This window comes from Dipodomys ordii, unplaced genomic scaffold (genome assembly GCF_000151885.1).
Source record: "Dipodomys ordii isolate 6190 unplaced genomic scaffold, Dord_2.0 Scaffold56, whole genome shotgun sequence".
NCBI lineage: Eukaryota > Metazoa > Chordata > Mammalia > Rodentia > Heteromyidae > Dipodomys > Dipodomys ordii.
The window spans coordinates 1,882,964-1,901,178 of NW_012267272.1; the positions used below are offsets into that span (position 1 = coordinate 1,882,964).

The 18,215-nt window shown below is 37.5% G+C and overlaps 1 protein-coding gene across 3 annotated transcripts in view; it reads left to right on the forward strand.

Moving 5' to 3' along the window:
* Positions 1-18,215, forward strand: part of Exoc4 (exocyst complex component 4) — a 691,471-nt gene that overhangs the window by 1,032 nt on the left and 672,224 nt on the right. The window lies entirely within an intron of this gene.

Sequence of the window (18,215 nt, forward strand, 5' to 3'; positions counted from 1 at the left end):
AACTTTTGTTTGGGTTCTTAAAGGGATCCTGTCCAGTCCTGATTATTTCTTTAAAACCCAGGGCCCAACAGCATCTGGTAGGTAGTAAGCATTTGCATGTATGAGTATCTCAAAGGTAAAACAACTTATCCATCCTGGACTGATAAAAGAACCATCCTGTGGATCTTTCTTAAGGGACTGTAGTTTAAAAGTATGGCCTGTTAAATCATTATTTTTAATTGTCTTTTACAAGTAATAATAGTTTTATGGAAACAATATACTTGGTAGGCCTTGCAGAAGAAATGGTGGTGTGCAACTTCAAGCCCACATTCTTAATTGACAGTACATAGCTAGTATAGATAGATCTCATGGTACTTAAACTTCAGCCAGAGTATTTGTAGTTTTCCACCTTAATCCTCTGTAGAATTATAGTACATGTTTTTGTTTGTATTCTTCTATGGACGTGTTCATTTTTTTTCCTGCCTTATCGTTAACATTTACTTAAATAATAGGTTTGCAGTGCTAGTTTGTAGTATGGTGCCTGGCACTTATACTATGTACATCCTTAGTAAATGTTGAGTGAATAGATGGAATGCTTTGAGTTTTGCAGAGACAAAATATACTCTTGAGGAGAGTATATTTTACTTGGAAATAAAATATGTATAAAATTATGGTGTAAGACTGTCATGAAGAAATGATAGACTTTTTCCAGTTTTTGGGGGAAAGTATTAGGGTTTTGAATTCAAGGCTTAAGTCTTCCTGCTTAAGCTAGGGCTTCCCCCTGACCTTTTTCATTTCTATTGTGCTATGTCTGTTTTCTTCAGTGCTAGTTAACTTAGCCCAAATAAATGTCTCATCTTGGAAAAAACCTGGAAACCACTGTAAAACGTTTTGACTGATACGGATTCAGAGATATGCATTGCCTTTGGTGGACCATTCATTTGTGTTCTTCAGGGGGTATCTCTTATTGCTGAATGGTGCATACCATGATTTTGTGGTTATCCATCCGTTTCTTACGCTAATCAGTATTACCTTCACTGTATCACCATCATTTTGGCCTAGGAATTTTACTTGGACTTTTGTTATGTATCATTTTAATTTTTTTCTTCCTTAACTTTTACTATTCTAAACATGTAACTAAAATCTTTATTTTATCATACTTGTTACAAGCTTGGCATTAGGGAATATTCAGACCTAGATTCAGGGCAAGTTTAGTAAAGATTGGTTACAAATGAACACAGTCTGATACTCTCAAAGCTGTAGAGTAGGTGTTTGTCTTTTACCTTTATTTATTTATTTTTTGAGTCATTGAAAAGTTTTGTCTGGAATGAGGATGTTGCCAATGCAATTTCCTTGTTTCCTTCTGGGTTCGCTTTTGCGAACCCGCTTTTGTGTCAGTGAACAAGATTGATAGTATGACTTTATCCTTTGAGAGATGGGGTGAAGGGAAGGTCCTGCTTGGAAGAATGGAACTCCAAAATGTATATTTCTTTTCTTTAAAATTTTATTGTAAAGATTCTGTACAGAGGGGTTCCAGTTATATGGGTAAGGTAATGAGTACATCTCTTGTCAAACATTGTTACCCACTCCTTTGTTTTTCTCCTACTCTTCCTCTCCCAAAAATGTATATTTCTTTTTAGGAAACTGTGTTAGCATTCTGAAGTTGCTCCTCTGTGCATCTATTCAACTTGTATCCTTTGTGTTTCACATTTTATGGCATCATATTAATTATTTCTAGTTTTGTATACTCTGATTACCTCCTTCTGTGCTTAAATCTTTAAGTTCTGTCAAATACTAACTTTCCTGGTTGCTTTGGCCACAATCCTCAAAAAGTAAAACTTGTAGTAGGTTTATAATGTCTGAATATTCTAGAAGATGCCCCTGGTACATGTCAGTTCTCTTTCACATTTCCATGAGCCTGTTATTGTCACAAAATATAGTGCTTCTTAGAATACAGTGTATTTAAAAATGATCAGTTTAGGTTTATTATTTTTATTTATTATTTTTGTTTGAGACCAAGACAAGTATCTGATGCTTGTCTTTGCCTGTTAAATGGCACTCTATGACCAGAGCTAGGCCTCCAACCCCTAGCTTTATGTTTTTTGTGTCCCTGAGCAATTGTTGTTTTGAATAATATTAAACGTCACCCTTCAGTTATGTTGCACAAATATGTAAAAAGATGTCATTTTTATACTACTTTATGTATTATAACATACTACTTTTTTATTTGCTTTAACGATCCTGGTTCACACTTGATAAGCATGTACACCCCTGCTGGAAACCATACTTCTAGCTCTTCTACTCTGGTTATTTTTGAGACCATGTCTTTCTTTTTGCCCTGGCAGTGAGAACCATGAATGTCCTACTTAGATTTCTTGCGGTAGCTGAATGACAGCTATGCACTACTGTGATCAGGTATTTTTGTTAAGTTGGGAATCTTAGAACTTTTTTGCCTGGGATAGCCTGGAACTATGCTCCAAATCGTAGCCTCTGGTAATTCAGATATATTTTATACTGCTTTAAAAGTGTTTTTCCTAATAGTTGGCAACAGCACTTGCAGACATCTTCTAATATTGGATTAGACAAATCTACAGATAGACTAAGTTTATTTTAAGGACAGAATAGATATAGACAAAGGGAAAGAATATCCAAGTCTCATTGCTGTGTCTCATCATGGTATTAAATTATTAAATGATGACTCTATTTTTTGCTAATATAAGAGTTCATTACCTTTGTGTGCTGTTACTGGGACTTGAACTCAGGGCCTACATGTGGTCCCTTAGCTTTCTGGTTAAGCTTTTTGCTCTGTCATATGAGCCACACCTCCATTTCCAGCGTTTTGGTGGTTAATTGAAGCTAAGAGTCTCATGGACTTTTCTGGGGCTGGCTTCAAATCATGACCTTCAGATCTCATCCTCTTGAGTATCTAAAATTATAGGCATGAGTCACCAGTGCTCTGCTCATAGTTCATTATGTTAACGTATTTATAAGCCAACATTTATCAGTGGGGAGGCTGCGATTGGGATTCACAGCATATTGCTAGCATGAGCAGAAAAGTTTGTAAGATCCTTTCTCAGTGGATAGCTGGGTATAATGATGTGGGCCTGCCATCCTAGCTATGATGGAAAGCCTAAAATAAGTGACTGAGACCTAGGTTTGCACCTGGGCACGGAGAGAGTCTCTTGTCTCAAAAACAATTGGCACAGAAAAGGATGGAGATATGGCTCAGCATATCAAACTTAGAATGTTTGCTTGACAAGTGAGAGACCTTGAATTTAAGTCCAAGTCCTGAAAAGAAAAAGTCAGAATTATTTGGTATAACTTCATGAATTACGTTTGCTAGTCACTGTCCCTCAGCTCTTCAACTCAAGGCTAGCACTCTGCCACAGCGCCACTTCTGGTTTTCTGATGGTTTATTGGAGATAAGAGTCTCCCAGATTTTCCTGCCCAGGCTAACTTTGAACTGTGATCCTCAGATCTCAGCCTCCTTTATAGCTAGGATTACAGGAGTAAGCCACTGGCGCTATTTTTTTTTAAAGCTAAGTTTATTCTTTATTAAGTATGTTGGCAAAGAATTTCACTCGATAGATGTTTTGAAAGTACATTGAGACTCAAAAAAATTGTAATCATTTAAGAAATGCTGTGTAAGAGTATTTCAAGCGAGTTGGTTGTTTCATAGGTAGACTCCGAAGGTTTTACAGAAGTCTTTAGATTTGTGTGAAAGGCTCTGATGAGGAAGCAAGTGCTGGTTGGGTTATAGTCTGCAAGAGGCTACTGCTGTCACCTTTTAAGTTTGGCGGCTAGACCTTTAAAACAGCTCTGTGTGGACAGACTCTTGATCACTTGTTGATGTACACTTTGGCCAGTTTTACACATACACACACATGCACATTTTTCATTTTCCTTCAATTGATCTAACCACCACCAATCTTTTGTTTGGAAATAAGCAAGTGACATTTTCGAGAGGTTATTTTTTTTTGTGAGTTCTTGTCAGATTTTTAATTGGGAAACAAGTCTACCACTTACTGTTAGGTGATCTGCTTTCCAATTAAATGTTGTCTTTCTCTCCTTTGTAAGTTGGCCTGTAATAGCCAGTTTAATTGGGAGACAAACTTTGGTTGTGACTTAGGAAGACCTAATTGAAACCTTGCAGCAGAGCTTTTGTAGATAGACATTGGCCAAAGATGTAAAGAGAGTTAGAGGCAGTGGAAAGCTCATATTTTCATCAACTTTTATGTCTTCTCAGAAGTTGAGATTTCAAAACCTTAGGAAATCCTTTATCGTAGATACCTGTTAAAACTCCCCTCCTCTGCAGAATATATTTTGGTCAGCCTGTAGTTAATTCAAAGTAAACTTTGTTGAAGGGGTCCAGGCTTTGATCTGGACTTTGAACAGATAGCTTTGAGGTTTGTAACAGTTTGTGGCAGGAAAGGAACATGGTCATTCCCTCCTGAGCCAAGTCCTGGAAGGTGTGGCCAGGTGTTCACGCCGCTTCCAGTGTCAGCTCCTTTCTTCATTTCAACCCATATCATAATGATTTTTAGGTTTCTAGCCTGCAGAGTGTAGACACTGGTGATGTAGCCAGTGTTGTTTGAACATTACTATCAGAAAACTTTGTAGCCTATTATCAGGAAGTTCTGGCATGTTGAACAATATGTTGAAATGAGGGGAGATCACATTCTTTTCACTGACTATGCAGAATTAAATTGGTGACCTAGATCTTGGTGTCAAGTCCCATATGTAATTAGTTACATTGAGATTTCTTGAAAGAGATTTCTTGAAAGATTTGAAGCATGCAGTTTTAATAGTGGATGATAGGAGCAAGTTTTTCAAGCTATTATTTGAACATTGGTTTGGGCATACCCTTCAGTCGGAGGTTCAGTATGTACTTTAGTGTAATTTAGTAGAAACTTAACATGCTTTCCTACAACTTTTGATTAGTGACTTAAGATCTCTGTCTTACTTTCTCATTTGTAAACTGGGATAATGATACGATCTCCTGTGGTCTGGGAAGATGATAGATGATCAAAGAACATGTAAAAGTGTCAACAGTTTGTAATAGAGAAGGTGCTCAAATGTTCATTTCCTCCTTTCTCATATTTTAGCTTCTTTGACTAAAAACTTGATTTTTGGATAAGTTTACAGATAGCAATTAGAGTATAATGTTTTCCATTATAAATATCCTTGCTAGGTTGATTACAGTCACTCCAGGTGAGCATCTTTGTGACCAGGAAGTTTTGTGTACTGAACTAAGATGGTAACTCTTTGATAATCTGAAATAAAGCTAAAGAAGCTAGATTTAAATATGTGTTTGTATGTATATATATATATATATACACATATACATATACTGCATGTGTATATATGTAAAACACACAAGATATAAATAAATACCTTACACATAGAGAATCAAAGGTCTCATGGCAGCCTTTTTCTGTTATAAAATTATATTGTAAAAATTTGTGAAAAGAGTAGTCATAAAAGAAGAATGCTGTCCAACAATTCCATTTCTCAAAATATCGTTTTCCTCTTTTAGTCTTACAGATACAAAAGTTTTTTCACTTTCGGTTTTCTAGTGGTTTATTGGAGGTAAGAGTCTAATGGCCTTTCCTGCCTGGGCTGGCTTTGAACTGTGAGCCTCAGCTCTCAGCCTCCTGAGTAGCTAGGATTACAGGTGTGAGCCACTGGTGCCCAGCTACTAAAGTTTAATAGTCATAGAGTAGGTAAATTACCTATATTCTTACTGTCCTCTTTTCCTCTCCTCCCATTTTTTTCTTCTCTTTTTTCTTCACTTCCTCCTCCCTTTCCCCTTTTGTCAGGGTCTTATTATATAGTTCAGGCTGGCCTTGAATTTGTGTTCCTTCTGCTTCAGCCTCTCACATGTGGGCTAACAGTCAGGCCCTGTTGTACCCAGCTTCTCATCTACTCTTTTTTTTTTTTTTTGGGTCTGGTCGTGGGCCTGAACTCTGGGCCTGGGCGCTGTCCCTCAGCTCTTCAGCTCAAGGCTAGCGCTCTACCCCTTGAGCTACAGTGCCACTTCTGGCTTTTTTTTTTTCTTCTGCTTATGTGGTGCTGAGGAATCGAACCTGGGGCCTCATGCATGCAAAGCAAGCGCTCTACCACTGAGCCACATTCCCAACCCTCATCTACTCTTAACTCGGAATTAAGCACTGATAAGACTTTTAAACAAATCTTCAAAACAAAAATCAATCTTCTATAGAAAGACCATACTAGTGAGAAGTGATTCCAGCAATGAATATGCCAAAAAACTAAAGATAATACTTAAAATGTGGGATGGATAACTGGAATTTTTAAAAAACAGTCTATGGAATCTTATGCTACCCTAACCTTATTTTCTGTCTTTTTGAGGCATGCATATATACATAGATATGTGTGTGTGCCTGCGTGTGTCTGTGTGTGTGTATGTAAGATATAAGTACACAAGTCTTAGTATATGACTTGGTGAGAGAAATTCTAGTGTTCTACAGTGTTCTTTCTCATGTTTTTTTCTTTTGCATACTCTACTTAGTGCCCTAAGAATTATGAGACTTTTCACTTTGGCTGAGAGAGAATAGGTACTATTTGCAGCCCCATGTGGATTTATTGTTTCCTCGAATCTTTTCTGGTTATTCTTTTCTGGGCCTTCTGTAGGTCCTTCTCATATGTGCTGCTGCATACTGAGCTGACTAAGCTGCTCCATACTAACCCTCCACAGATGTAAGTGTTCTCTGTGGAGCTCTCTTTCTTCCCCCTTACTGCCATGAAAATAATAGTCTTATTTCCAGTGTTTGGAAACCTTTTTATTTATTAATTTCTTTGTTAGTCTCCACACCCAAAGCATAAGTACATGAATACTTTATATTTTAAAAAGTATCTTTAAATATTCGTTTTCTTTGGTACCATTTTGGGTTGCGTATGGTCTGAGAAGAAAAAGACATTTCAATGTGGTATTTGGAAGTTATGATGTGAGCAGAACAAGATTATTCAACATGAAGGGTCTTAGTTATTACAGTATTGAACAATTGAACACCTTCACTTCCTTTAGCACTTTTTCAGGAACTCTTCTTTCAAAATGCCGAGAAATGCCTTGAAACTCTCATGCATGTTTGTTTCTTTCGTTTTATAGTTCTGTTTTATTTAATATCTGTAATAGCATTGTTAGCCTGAGGTTTAATATGGTTGAAATGGACTTTCTTTGGGCAGTACAATATTTAAGAGTCCATTAGTGTTTTTGTTTTGTTTTGTTTTTGTTTGCATTTGAATGTAATGCTGAACTCTGCTCTCTGTTACAGTCTTATAGTTTGCTGCTTACATGTTTGTTAATTGCTGTTAAGCTATGAAATGAGTTATGACCTTGGCCATTATTCTAGTAGCCAGTCTTTTTATCCTGGGGATTTTGTCTTTAATAATGTAGAAAGGCACATCTTAACACAAAGTAATAAAGGAAAATACTTATGTTGCTTAAAAAGCATTAACACTTCATTGCTTCTTGTGAGGATCTTTTCTGACTTTTATTTATTTTTAAAGCTCTTGTCAGAAGTCAAGCAGAACACAATTCAAAAGGTCGAACATAATTCTTTTTAAGACTAGTTCTCTCTCAGTGTGTTGAGAGACATTATCTAGTACTCAGTAGATGCCTTGGAGCTTGCTAGGAAGACACGTCACAGGCAGTGCTTGATTTGACTGTGCATTTTAACCAGAGTTCAGGTGATTGATTCCAAAGCATGATTAAGTTGGAATAGTCTTAAAAACATAACTTGGGTGGGGAATTACTTCCCATGTAAGAAACTAAGTGGAATTATTCTTACTGTTATGCCTATGCTTAAAACATTCATAAGATGTATACATATATTGAAATTTATCCCAATAAATAATCATGTCCACTCTGGAAAGCAGTATGGAGGTTCCTCAAAAAACTAACCATAGAGCTACTCTAGACCTAGTAATTCCACTCCTCAGCATTTATCCAATAGAGCACAAACAAGGATGGACTAAAGCTGCCAGCACAGCCATGTTCATTGCAGCAGTATTTACTATAGCCAAGATAAAGATCCCAGATGCCCCCTCATAGATGAATAGAGCAAGAAAATGTGGTGTGTATACACAATGGCAATCTGCTCATCCATCAAATAGAATGACATTGTATAATTTGTAAGGAAATGGAAAGAATTGGAAAAATTTATATTAAGTCAGCCAGAACCAGGGAAACATAGGTTTCATGGTTTCCCTTATTCGTGGTAGCTAGAATGTGCCTATAAGTCTGCAAGTAACCACACTGAGTAGTAAGCAAGGGGCTACAAATGAATTGACTCAAGTGTAATAGACTCTCTGGAGAGCACCAATGGTGTACTTCTTTAAAAAGACTAAGTCAGAGCCTAACAAAATAAATACTAGGAAATGGGTACTTGCAAGAAAGTAGGGCGGGGCCAAGGGGACAGGTAGAAGAACGAAGGGAAGAAGCAGGGAGAATTCAGGCAAGAATTCATTGTATATACCACAGAATTGAGAAATACGTGGGAAGGGGTGAGTGGAAGGGGGTGAAGATGTTGAAGTAGTGACACAGATCAAGATGCATTGTACACATAAGCTGCTTTGTTAAAAGACAAAAAATTAATACATAATCTAAAATTAAGACAAGTGGGTTGGGTGGGTGAGAATGTTGAAAGGTATGACATTGATCAAGATGCAATGTATTCAGAAACTGCTTCGTTGAATGGCAACTCCTCTGTACAACTACTTAAAGAGAATAAAATATTAAAAAGCAAAAACACATCTGCAATTTGTAATGAAGTAATTGGAGAGGAAGTTAGGGTCATTCCAAGATAAGAATGTGTCAGTAGGAAGCTGGATTTTTTTTTTTTTTGATAAGTTCCTTAATTCTCATTCATGGCCCAATTTTCCACAAAAATATATGCAAAAGGGCTGGATGGAGGTGCAGCTTAATGGTAGAATGCTTGCCTAGCTGTCCAAGGCTTTGAGTTTGGAGTTCAGTTCCCAACACTTGAAAAAAAAGGCATTTGTGTTTATATGTGTACATGCAGAAGGGGAAGAGTATGAGAAACAAGGTTCTGTTTTAGCCCCATTGACATAGTGAAGTTTCATGGATATTTGCCATTAATAAACTTGCTTCATCTTGTATAATTCAGTTTTCAAAAATTACACAACTCCTAAAAGCTTATTTCTGAGGAACTCACCAGAAAATAATCATCTAGGATGTGGACCTTAAAATGGAGGTGGAAAAAGAGTTAGAGAGTGGGTAAAAGTTGGGGATAAATCTTAAGTTGACTTTGTTATCCTTGATCTCAGTGGTATTCTGGAGTGGGGGTGATTTTACTTCACTTCAAACAATGGCCTTCTTGGTTGACTAAAAGACTTGTGGATTTTGGTCCTTAGAAGTGTTCTGTATAAATTAGTGAATTGAAATATGGAAAAAGAAAAACCTATGTGTGTATGTGTTGGATGTAGCATCTGGCTCTCAGTGCTATCTAAAGCAAGACAGTGAATTTTTAACTGGTTTTAAAAAGGAAATGGTTTATTGTCATTTGATATTACATGAATCTATTTATGTTGGTAAGGTAAGGGGAATTGTTCATATGCATCAAAAACTTTTTCAGATGGACTTGTCATTATTAATTGCTATCAGTTGGGATGGGAGTTTCCTATATTTTGTTGGCTATAATGAAGCATAATTAAGAAGTAAGCAATCAGTAAATAATTGAATAGACTAAAATCTGATTTTTTTATGCTTTAAGTGAGGCCGTATCTCATGTGATTATATAATGATCCACATCTCAAATATTTCTTTAATGTATGATATTTTATGAAAACTCAGAATTATGATGAGGGACTCTTGTTTTTGTAATCCACTGGAAGCATTTATACGCTATTCCTAGTGCGTATAATTATCTTGGAAGTCTTGTGTCTTAGCTTGTGTAGTTAGTGCTTATCAAACCAGCAACCTCTTTTTTTCCTCTGTAGTTTGTACTCATACTCTACTCACTTGAAGAACTGCCTTAAGGTCACCTGCTGAATATAGGCATATGCTATAATCAGGCATTTCTTAGGTTGGATGTTTTATATTTTAAAGGAAAAGAAAACTAGACTTACACTTTGGAAATAAGGATTTCACCAAATGTCTTCTGGTTTGGAACTCACATTTTGGAGAATCTCCTCCACTTAAGATTTTGGCTTTAATTGGGATCAGTGATACAAAGTAACATTATCTTCTGGAAAGAACAGTAAACCGATACCTAATCTTTTTCTTTGGAGTGAGTTCTGAACCTAGTTAATGCTTGAGAACTTGTTAAAAGTGTAACCATGTTGTTTGATTATCTGTCTTTGGGAGGATAATGGGGGCACAGAAATAGAGGAACGAAGAGTGAACAAATGTAGCACAGGTACTCACTAGATGCTATGTTGAAAATGAACTATACAACTGTAGATGATGATAAGAGGGAAAAACTGGGAGGGAGCAAAGATAGGGGTGACATTGTCCAAAATGATATGTACTTATTACTCAACTTATAAAATAGTAACCCCTCTGTACTTCACCTTTTTAATAGCAATAAAAATACATTAAAATGTTTAACCATGCTTAGTTTCTGTTTGTGGTTATGTGTTAGAAAGTAATGTTGACTGGGGTGCTGATAAATAAAAAATGAGAGACTATGTGATACTAACTAGTTGGTCTCTTAGGCCCATTCTGAGTGCCTGTCAGAATGGAGGTGACTGAAGAGGTTTGATTCTTACTGTAGATTTTGCTCTATAGAGATTCTGCATTCTGATACTGATTTTTAGATATGTGAAGACTTCCTTGTAATTAGTTTTTCTGAGTAGCTTGAAGGGATTTCCATTAATTGCTTTGTTAGTCTTTATTACTTCTGGAAGACAGGTCAGTGGAGCCAACAAGAAATGCTCTTGGTAGACAATTTAATCTGTGTATAGAAAACATGACTTAATGGAATCATTGTGCAGGTGTCACCAAAATTCCAGGTGTATCATGTTAAATATTTCTTGTTGTAAGTTAATTAATTTAGTTACCTATGGTGTATCAAGCAGCTAATTCTTGTGGATTCCCTAAATATCTGTTTTTGGCTAAGGAGGTTGACTAAATACTATTTGCTTTGAGAATTTAACCAAACTGAACATGGTATAAGCTCAGCACTTGGGAGGCTGAGTTAGGATTGCTAGTGTTCCTAGCCAGTTTGGTCTACATAGACTGTTTGTGTGTGGAGAAAGAGAGAGAGAGAGAGAGGATGAAAAAAATACACATAGAGACACAATACAGAGAGAAACAAACACAGAGAGAAAGAGAGAGAGAGACAGAGAGAGAGAGAGAATGAGAGAACTCAGTCCTACACCCCTTCTTGACTTTACTGTCAAATGCTGTCATATTGAGGGTTGAGCTTCATACACATTATGTGGAGAGACACAGCTCAGGTTGTAACTGAACCAGAGAACTTTTCATCACTTTTGTAAAATACCTTAAACAGCCAAGCACTGGTGACTCACACCTGTAATCCTAGCTACTCAGGAGGCTGTGATCTGAGGAGTGTGACTCAAAGTCAGTCTGAGAATCCTATCTCCAGTTAACCACTAGAAAACTGGAAGTAGTGCCATGGCTCAAAGTGGTAGAGCGTAAGGACTGACAGCGCGCGCGCGCGCGCACACACACACACACACACACACACACACACACACCACAACAAAACAATATAAACAACTGTCTGTTATCACCTACTTACAGGTAATCTTGATGTGTAGGCAGTGTCATAGTTTGTCTCTTAAATGATCAAAATCAATTGTTCAACCTTAATGCATGTTTTCTAGCTTATAATACATGATATTTTTTGAATAACCATTTAATACCAACACATGATGTTGATTTAATACCAACATACTCTTGAAAGACTTATTGGCTTGCCGGGCTTTGGTGGCTCATGCCTGCAATCCTAGCTACTCAGGAAGCTGAGATCTGAGGATCATGGTTCAAAGCCAGCCCAGGCAGGAAAGTCCATGAGACTCTCATCTCCATTAAACCACCAGAAAACTGGAAAGTGGTGCTTTGAATTAAGTGGTAGAGCACTAGCCCTGAGCTGAAGAGCTGAGGGACAGCGCCCAGGCCCATAGTTCAAGTCCCGCGACTGACAAAAAAAAAAAAAAAAAGACTTGCTGGCTTGAACTAGCAAAATGTTTGCTGAGAAGAGGAAATTAAATGTGTTCCATTTAATTCTAAAAATTCCCCTAGTTCTGCTCTTAGATTAAAATGATTCATTGGTAAACTTTATGTTTGGGTTAAATTTGGAGACTTTCAAAATCTCTGAGTTTGAATTATTATTTTTTTTAATGTTATGTTCCCAAAGAGATTTAGAACTAGTGTTGTAAAATGTATTACTTTGTTTCCAGAAGATTATTGAGAATGTCATTCAGTGTATTGTACAATGTCTCCCTTGTTTTAAGTGAAAGATAATCTTTTGGAATTTTGGAATATGTAAGTTTGTTTTCTGTGGAGGAACTAGACTCTGTCTTTTTCATGGTAAGAATTATAATACTATGTTCATTTTTGTCTTGACCACTGGGAAACCCCAAATTTAAATTAGGGCCTCATTTGATATAAACTCTGCTTGGCCATGTGACCTGCTGTACTTTGTACGTTGTTGTTTTGTCCTACATTTCCTTAATTCTACTTTTTCTTGTGTATTTTGCTTTTTATTATTTACAATTTTTTTTAGAAACCATCTCAGATTTTTTTTTAATTTGAAAAAGGAAACCACATTTAAAACAAGACCAATCTGAGTAATATTAATTTAGTTTCACCAGTACTGGCTGATAAATTTTACTCTCAGGCCAGTTGCTAACCCCCTAGTGGCTTAACAGAACATCTACTGTAAAAACCCATCAAGTTGTGTCTGGTCTGGTTCCCACTTTCTTCCCTGACCTCATCTCCTATTACCTACTTCATTCTTCCTTGAGTCTCTAAAGTTACATTGACCTCCTTGCCACTCCCTTTTCGCTCATCCTCCTTCAAGCCCCCAAGTCTTCTATTCTCCCTGGAACAGCTTCCACAGATAGTGTGTGTGTATTTCCTCCTCACCTCCCAGTAAACTCCGTCCTCATGCTTTCTTCATCTAAGAGTCCCCTGTGCCTTCATCTAAAATACCTCTCATCTTCCTTTCCTGCCTTTGTGTTTCCACAGCTCCTACCTCCTCCTGTCTTCTCTTGTTCAGTGCCTCCCTGTTTGCTTTGTTGTCTGCCTTTCCCCACACATGAGGGACGGATGGGTTTTGTTCACTGCTGTATCTCTAGCTGCTTAGAAATATGTCTGGTAATAATGAATGAATCAGTACCTATTTAATTCTTTTACTTCTCATTTCCTAGGGATTTTCAAATAGGCATTTCTTTGTATGAGACCATTTCCTAACAGTTGTTTGTTAGGGCAGCTAGCTGTCCTCCATGACCTTTCTGCAACCTGAATCTGGCTGCTGCTCATTATGTAGCTTTTACTAAACATCTAATATATAAGGCACCATAAGAATCTAGAACAATGGTCTGTCTCAGTCCAAATGTAGATATCCCCAGGAACTTTAGAGTAAGGGAGGCTAACCATGTTGTGATACATAGATTATTTATTTTGATTCTAATAATGCATGGGTCAGCATTTTCACAGCACATCCATGCACTTCTCCATTCCTTAAAACATCCCTGTGAACCAGGTATTCTTTTTTTTTTTTGGGTCCGGTCATGGGGCCTGAACTCTGGGCCTGGGCGCTGTCCCTCAGCTCTTCAGCTCAAGGCGAGCGCTCTACCACTTGAGCCACAGTGCCACTTCCGGCTTTTTTCTTTTTGCTTATGTGGTGCTGAGGAATCGAACCCAGGGCCTCAGGCATGCAAGGCAAGCGCTCTACCACTGAGCTACCTTCCCAGCCCACAGGTATTCTTATTGTCTTTTCTGTTTTAATAGGGTAACATAGGCCCAGAGAGGTCAAATACCTCAGTTTTGGTCAGGTAGCTTAAAGTTGCAAAGCCCTATTTGGCAGGTTTTTAATTAATCAATCAATCAATTAATTACTATTATTGTGGTCATGGGGCTTGAACTCAAGGCCTGGATGCTGTCCCTGAGTCTTATCACTCAAGGCTAGTGGTCTACCACTTTGAGCTACAGAGCCACTTCTGGTTTTCTGGTGGTTAATTGGAGATAAGAGTTTCACTGGACTTTCCTGCCTGAGTTGGCTCTAAACTGTGATCCTCATATCTCAGCCTCCTAAATAGCTAGGATTACAGGAGTGAGCCACCTATGCCCAGCTTCTATTTGTTTTTATTTATCACTTTTTTGTTTTGTTTGTTTTTCAGGCAGGGTTTTGCTATGGAGTCCAAGCTGGCCTCAAACTCACAATCCTATTGCCTCGGCCTCCTCAGTGCTGGTGTAGCAAGGTTTTCTTCTGTATTCATAATAACACTCAGAGCACTCATTTAGCTTTGTGTTTTTTCCTTTTTGAATCCTTTTATTCTATGTTTGATCGAAAGTTATTGCTTCCCTTGAGTGTTGGGTCACCTTTTGGTGACTAACCTTATTTTTATAGGTGTGCTTTTTGTTTTATTTGGTCTTCCTTTCGTCTTTTTAAAGAATAATATCGACTTTTATGTGTTTTCTCCTGTCTAGACTCCATTACTCTATTAAGTCCAAAGTGAAAACAAAATTGCTCTGTAGAAGAAACCAGGAATGGTGGTGACTGGTTATTTTCTTTTCAAAACATTTGATGGGCCAACTGAAATACAGAAGCTGGTATTAAAAAAGGAAACAGACAAACCATTTTCAATCTTTAGTTATTTACTCTTGAGTTTAATGCTTGTACCTAGGACGTGTTTGGAGCTGGTGGCTTGTGAATCTACTGGAATCACTTAATAGACACTTGTTCTATTAGATGCTGTTAACAGTAGCTCAACACGTGTATAGTGGCCCTTTGAGTCTATTAAGTAAATAAATGCCTTTCTGGGGATTAATTAGTCATGGTTAGGGGTGTAATTCATCATGCAAAATACCAGCGCTGTCTTAGTGAAAAATTCTTAGTGATCCAGAAATGTCTCTGTGTCCAGCTTAACTGCAATCTAGCTTACTCCTCTCCCTTCTTTTGCTCTTTGGTGAACTTGACAGAAGTTTGTAAATCATAATCATTTTGAAATTGGAGTGGAAAAAAACCTGAAGAGTGGTTGAATAACTTGAATTTGTCTATAAACCATTTGTCATTTACTCATTTCCTTTATCTCCTGTTTTTTAAAATCTTTTTTTTTTTTTTGCCCAGACTTAAGACTGTTTATTCTAAAAAGCTGTTTGTAGACATGTCCATCTCTAGCTGTCCATGTGATTGGGGCATGGTACTATAGCCTGGGAGCTGAAGGCTGGAAGACAGAATTTTATAATGAGGATGGTAGAAAGAGCATGGCTATGTAGTCAAGTATACTTTGCTTTAATTCTGCTTTGATATTATTTGATTATTTATTATTTGATATTATTACCTAGATATATGCAGATTATCTCTCTGAACCTCTGATTCCTTACCTGTAAGAGGTAATTCATTGGACTAATCCACTGTCTAATTCACTGGACTATTTTGAGGATATTTTAGATTATGTGTGCAAAGTAACCATCACATGCCCTGTTTTGTTACTCCCAGTAATTTGTACCTTGTGCCCCACCTTTTTCTAGTATGGAGAACACATAGGTGTTTGTTAATTTCTACATTTAGTTTACAGTTGATATGTGAAAGCTGGCCTCCCAGCACTCACTGTCAAAGGGATCTTGGCTAAGTTGTGGACTTAGTTTAAAAATGCGATATAAATTTAGAGTGTATTCTTAGAGCTATCATGACCATGTTGTGAAATGTGAAACCTCTTTCCAATTGGAAGTATTTTGTGTTCAGTTTGACCAAACCTCAAGAGATGGTAATGAGGCCATTATGAGATGGACTTTAAAGCCACATGTTCCAGGTGTGAGGCCAACCCTGTTACATAAAGTTATGTGCCTTGAACTGTGTAACGTCTTCATTTCTAGAAAGAAGCAAACAATGGTACCTATCTCATAGGGTCATCAGGGGTTAATGAATCTTTGCGTTAAAGCGTTCAAATTAGCGCCTAACCCATAGTAATTTCTGTATGAGTGTTTCCTGTTTCTGAGGGGACTTTGGTCTGAAGCAACAAATGCATGGGGTGTTCAGAGCATGATATGGAAGAACCAGTGGGAGAAACTGGAAGTATTTAACTTGAGAAAAGAACTGTTGCCTAGTGTCCTTTTAAAAAGAAGAGGGATTAGACCTATTTTGTCTTACCAAAAATGATGGACCTACGATCAGTGGGTAAAAATTCTAAAGAGCCTGATTTTGTTTATTTATTAGTTTGTTTGTTTATTTATTGGAAGGCTTTGTCACAGTGTAGCAGCTGAGAATTTCAGTGAATTGCATGAGTTAGTGAGCATTTTGTAACACACAAAAGCTTAGAAGGATGAAGAGGGGTTCCTGACCTGGCTGGCAGGGTGAGCTAGATGACAAGTGTTCTCTTCCACCCTGCTCTTAGTTAGGTCAAGTGCCAGGATTAAAGTATGATAATCCCATCCTGAAATTTATGGGGGTTTTACTAGCATTTGCATGGTGTTTATGTCTAGACTTGTGTGCTCTTTCAGTTTTGTGTGATCTATCATTCAGTCATTTTGCACGGATTTGCTATCTGAGGCATTTCTGGACTCACTTTGTAGCAAAGGGGAAACAGTTTGGGAATGAATCTTTGCTGCCTAGTACTATTGCTTGGCACCACACTAACATTCAATCCTGGAAGGATTTTAGTGACTTAGTATTTCATTTTTATTTGGGGGCAGTTTTCCTTGTGTCTGATGTGTTTTTGGTAGTGTCTGAAAGTTTTGGGAGCACAGCAGTGAACATCATTTATTTTAATTTCTGTTCCTCAAGAATGGTTGTTAAAAAAGTGCCTTGGTAGATTGGGTCTTTCTTACTGAAGGGCAGGCATGCTTCCAGGCCTTATAAAAGATTTGCTTTTCTAAACACTGGATTCCTCTCTGATAACTACCTGCAATGGGGGCAGGCATTCATTTTGGGTCCTTTCTGTCTGAGATGCATGGGACTTGTGGACAAAGGGAACTGATGTTGATGCTACCTGCTTTTGCTGTGGGTAATGAAGCCTTTATTCTCCAACCCAGGAGTTTGGTTTCTTCTTTCAGCACCTGTGAAACTATTGCAGGTCATATGTTAGAGGCAAATAGCATAAAATCTCAAACTCTTACAATTTTTTTTTTGGGGTCCGGTCGTGGGGCCTGAACTCTGGGCCTGGGTGCTGTCCCTCAGCTCTTCAGCTCAAGGCTAGTGCTCTACCACTTGAGCCACAGCGCCACTTCTGGCTTTTTTCTTTTTGCTTATGTGGTGCTGAGGAATCGAACCCAGGGCCTCATGCATGCAAGGCAAACGCTCTACCACTTGAGCCACCTTCCCAGCCCAGTCTCTTACAGTTCTTAATATTAAGGAAAAATAGGAATCAGAGAGGTTAAATCTCATGTCCAGAGATATCTAATCTAGCATTTTGGGGTCATGAAATTTGAACCTTTTTTCTAGAGGATGTGCTTTCCATTTTAATATAGAAAATTGCTACTATAGAATATAGAAAAGCTGCTGCTGCTGCTGCTATAGGTTGAGCATGTCCACTGTAAAAATCTGAAATCTGAGATATCTCCAAATTCTATTTTTTTGAGTATTGACCCAAGATGCTGCAAATAGAATTCCTTAGCATGAAACTTTGTTTCGTGAATAAAAATTTTGAAATATTGTGTAAAATTACCTTGAGACTATGTATATAAAATATACATTTCATGTTTAGACTTGCTCAATCCTCAGCCAGTCTCATTGTAAGTTACTATTCCAGAATATAAAGACAAAATTTAAAATCCAAAACACTTCTAGTTCCAAGCCTTTGGAACTGGATGGACTTTCGATCTGCTATAACATAATAACAACTTCTATAACAATAACAACAACTACGACTGTTGTAACAACAATAGCCTACAACTACAACAGACATTGTGTGACTATGAAATACTAGGGCTTATTTGATCCTGTTTAAATACTTTCCCATAATCCTAGAAGTACTTCATTGTTTCCATTTTGTAGGTGGCAAAAATGAGTTATGATTACCAAGGTCATATGGGTGATCATTATGGTGAGCAAGGCTGACTCTAGCGC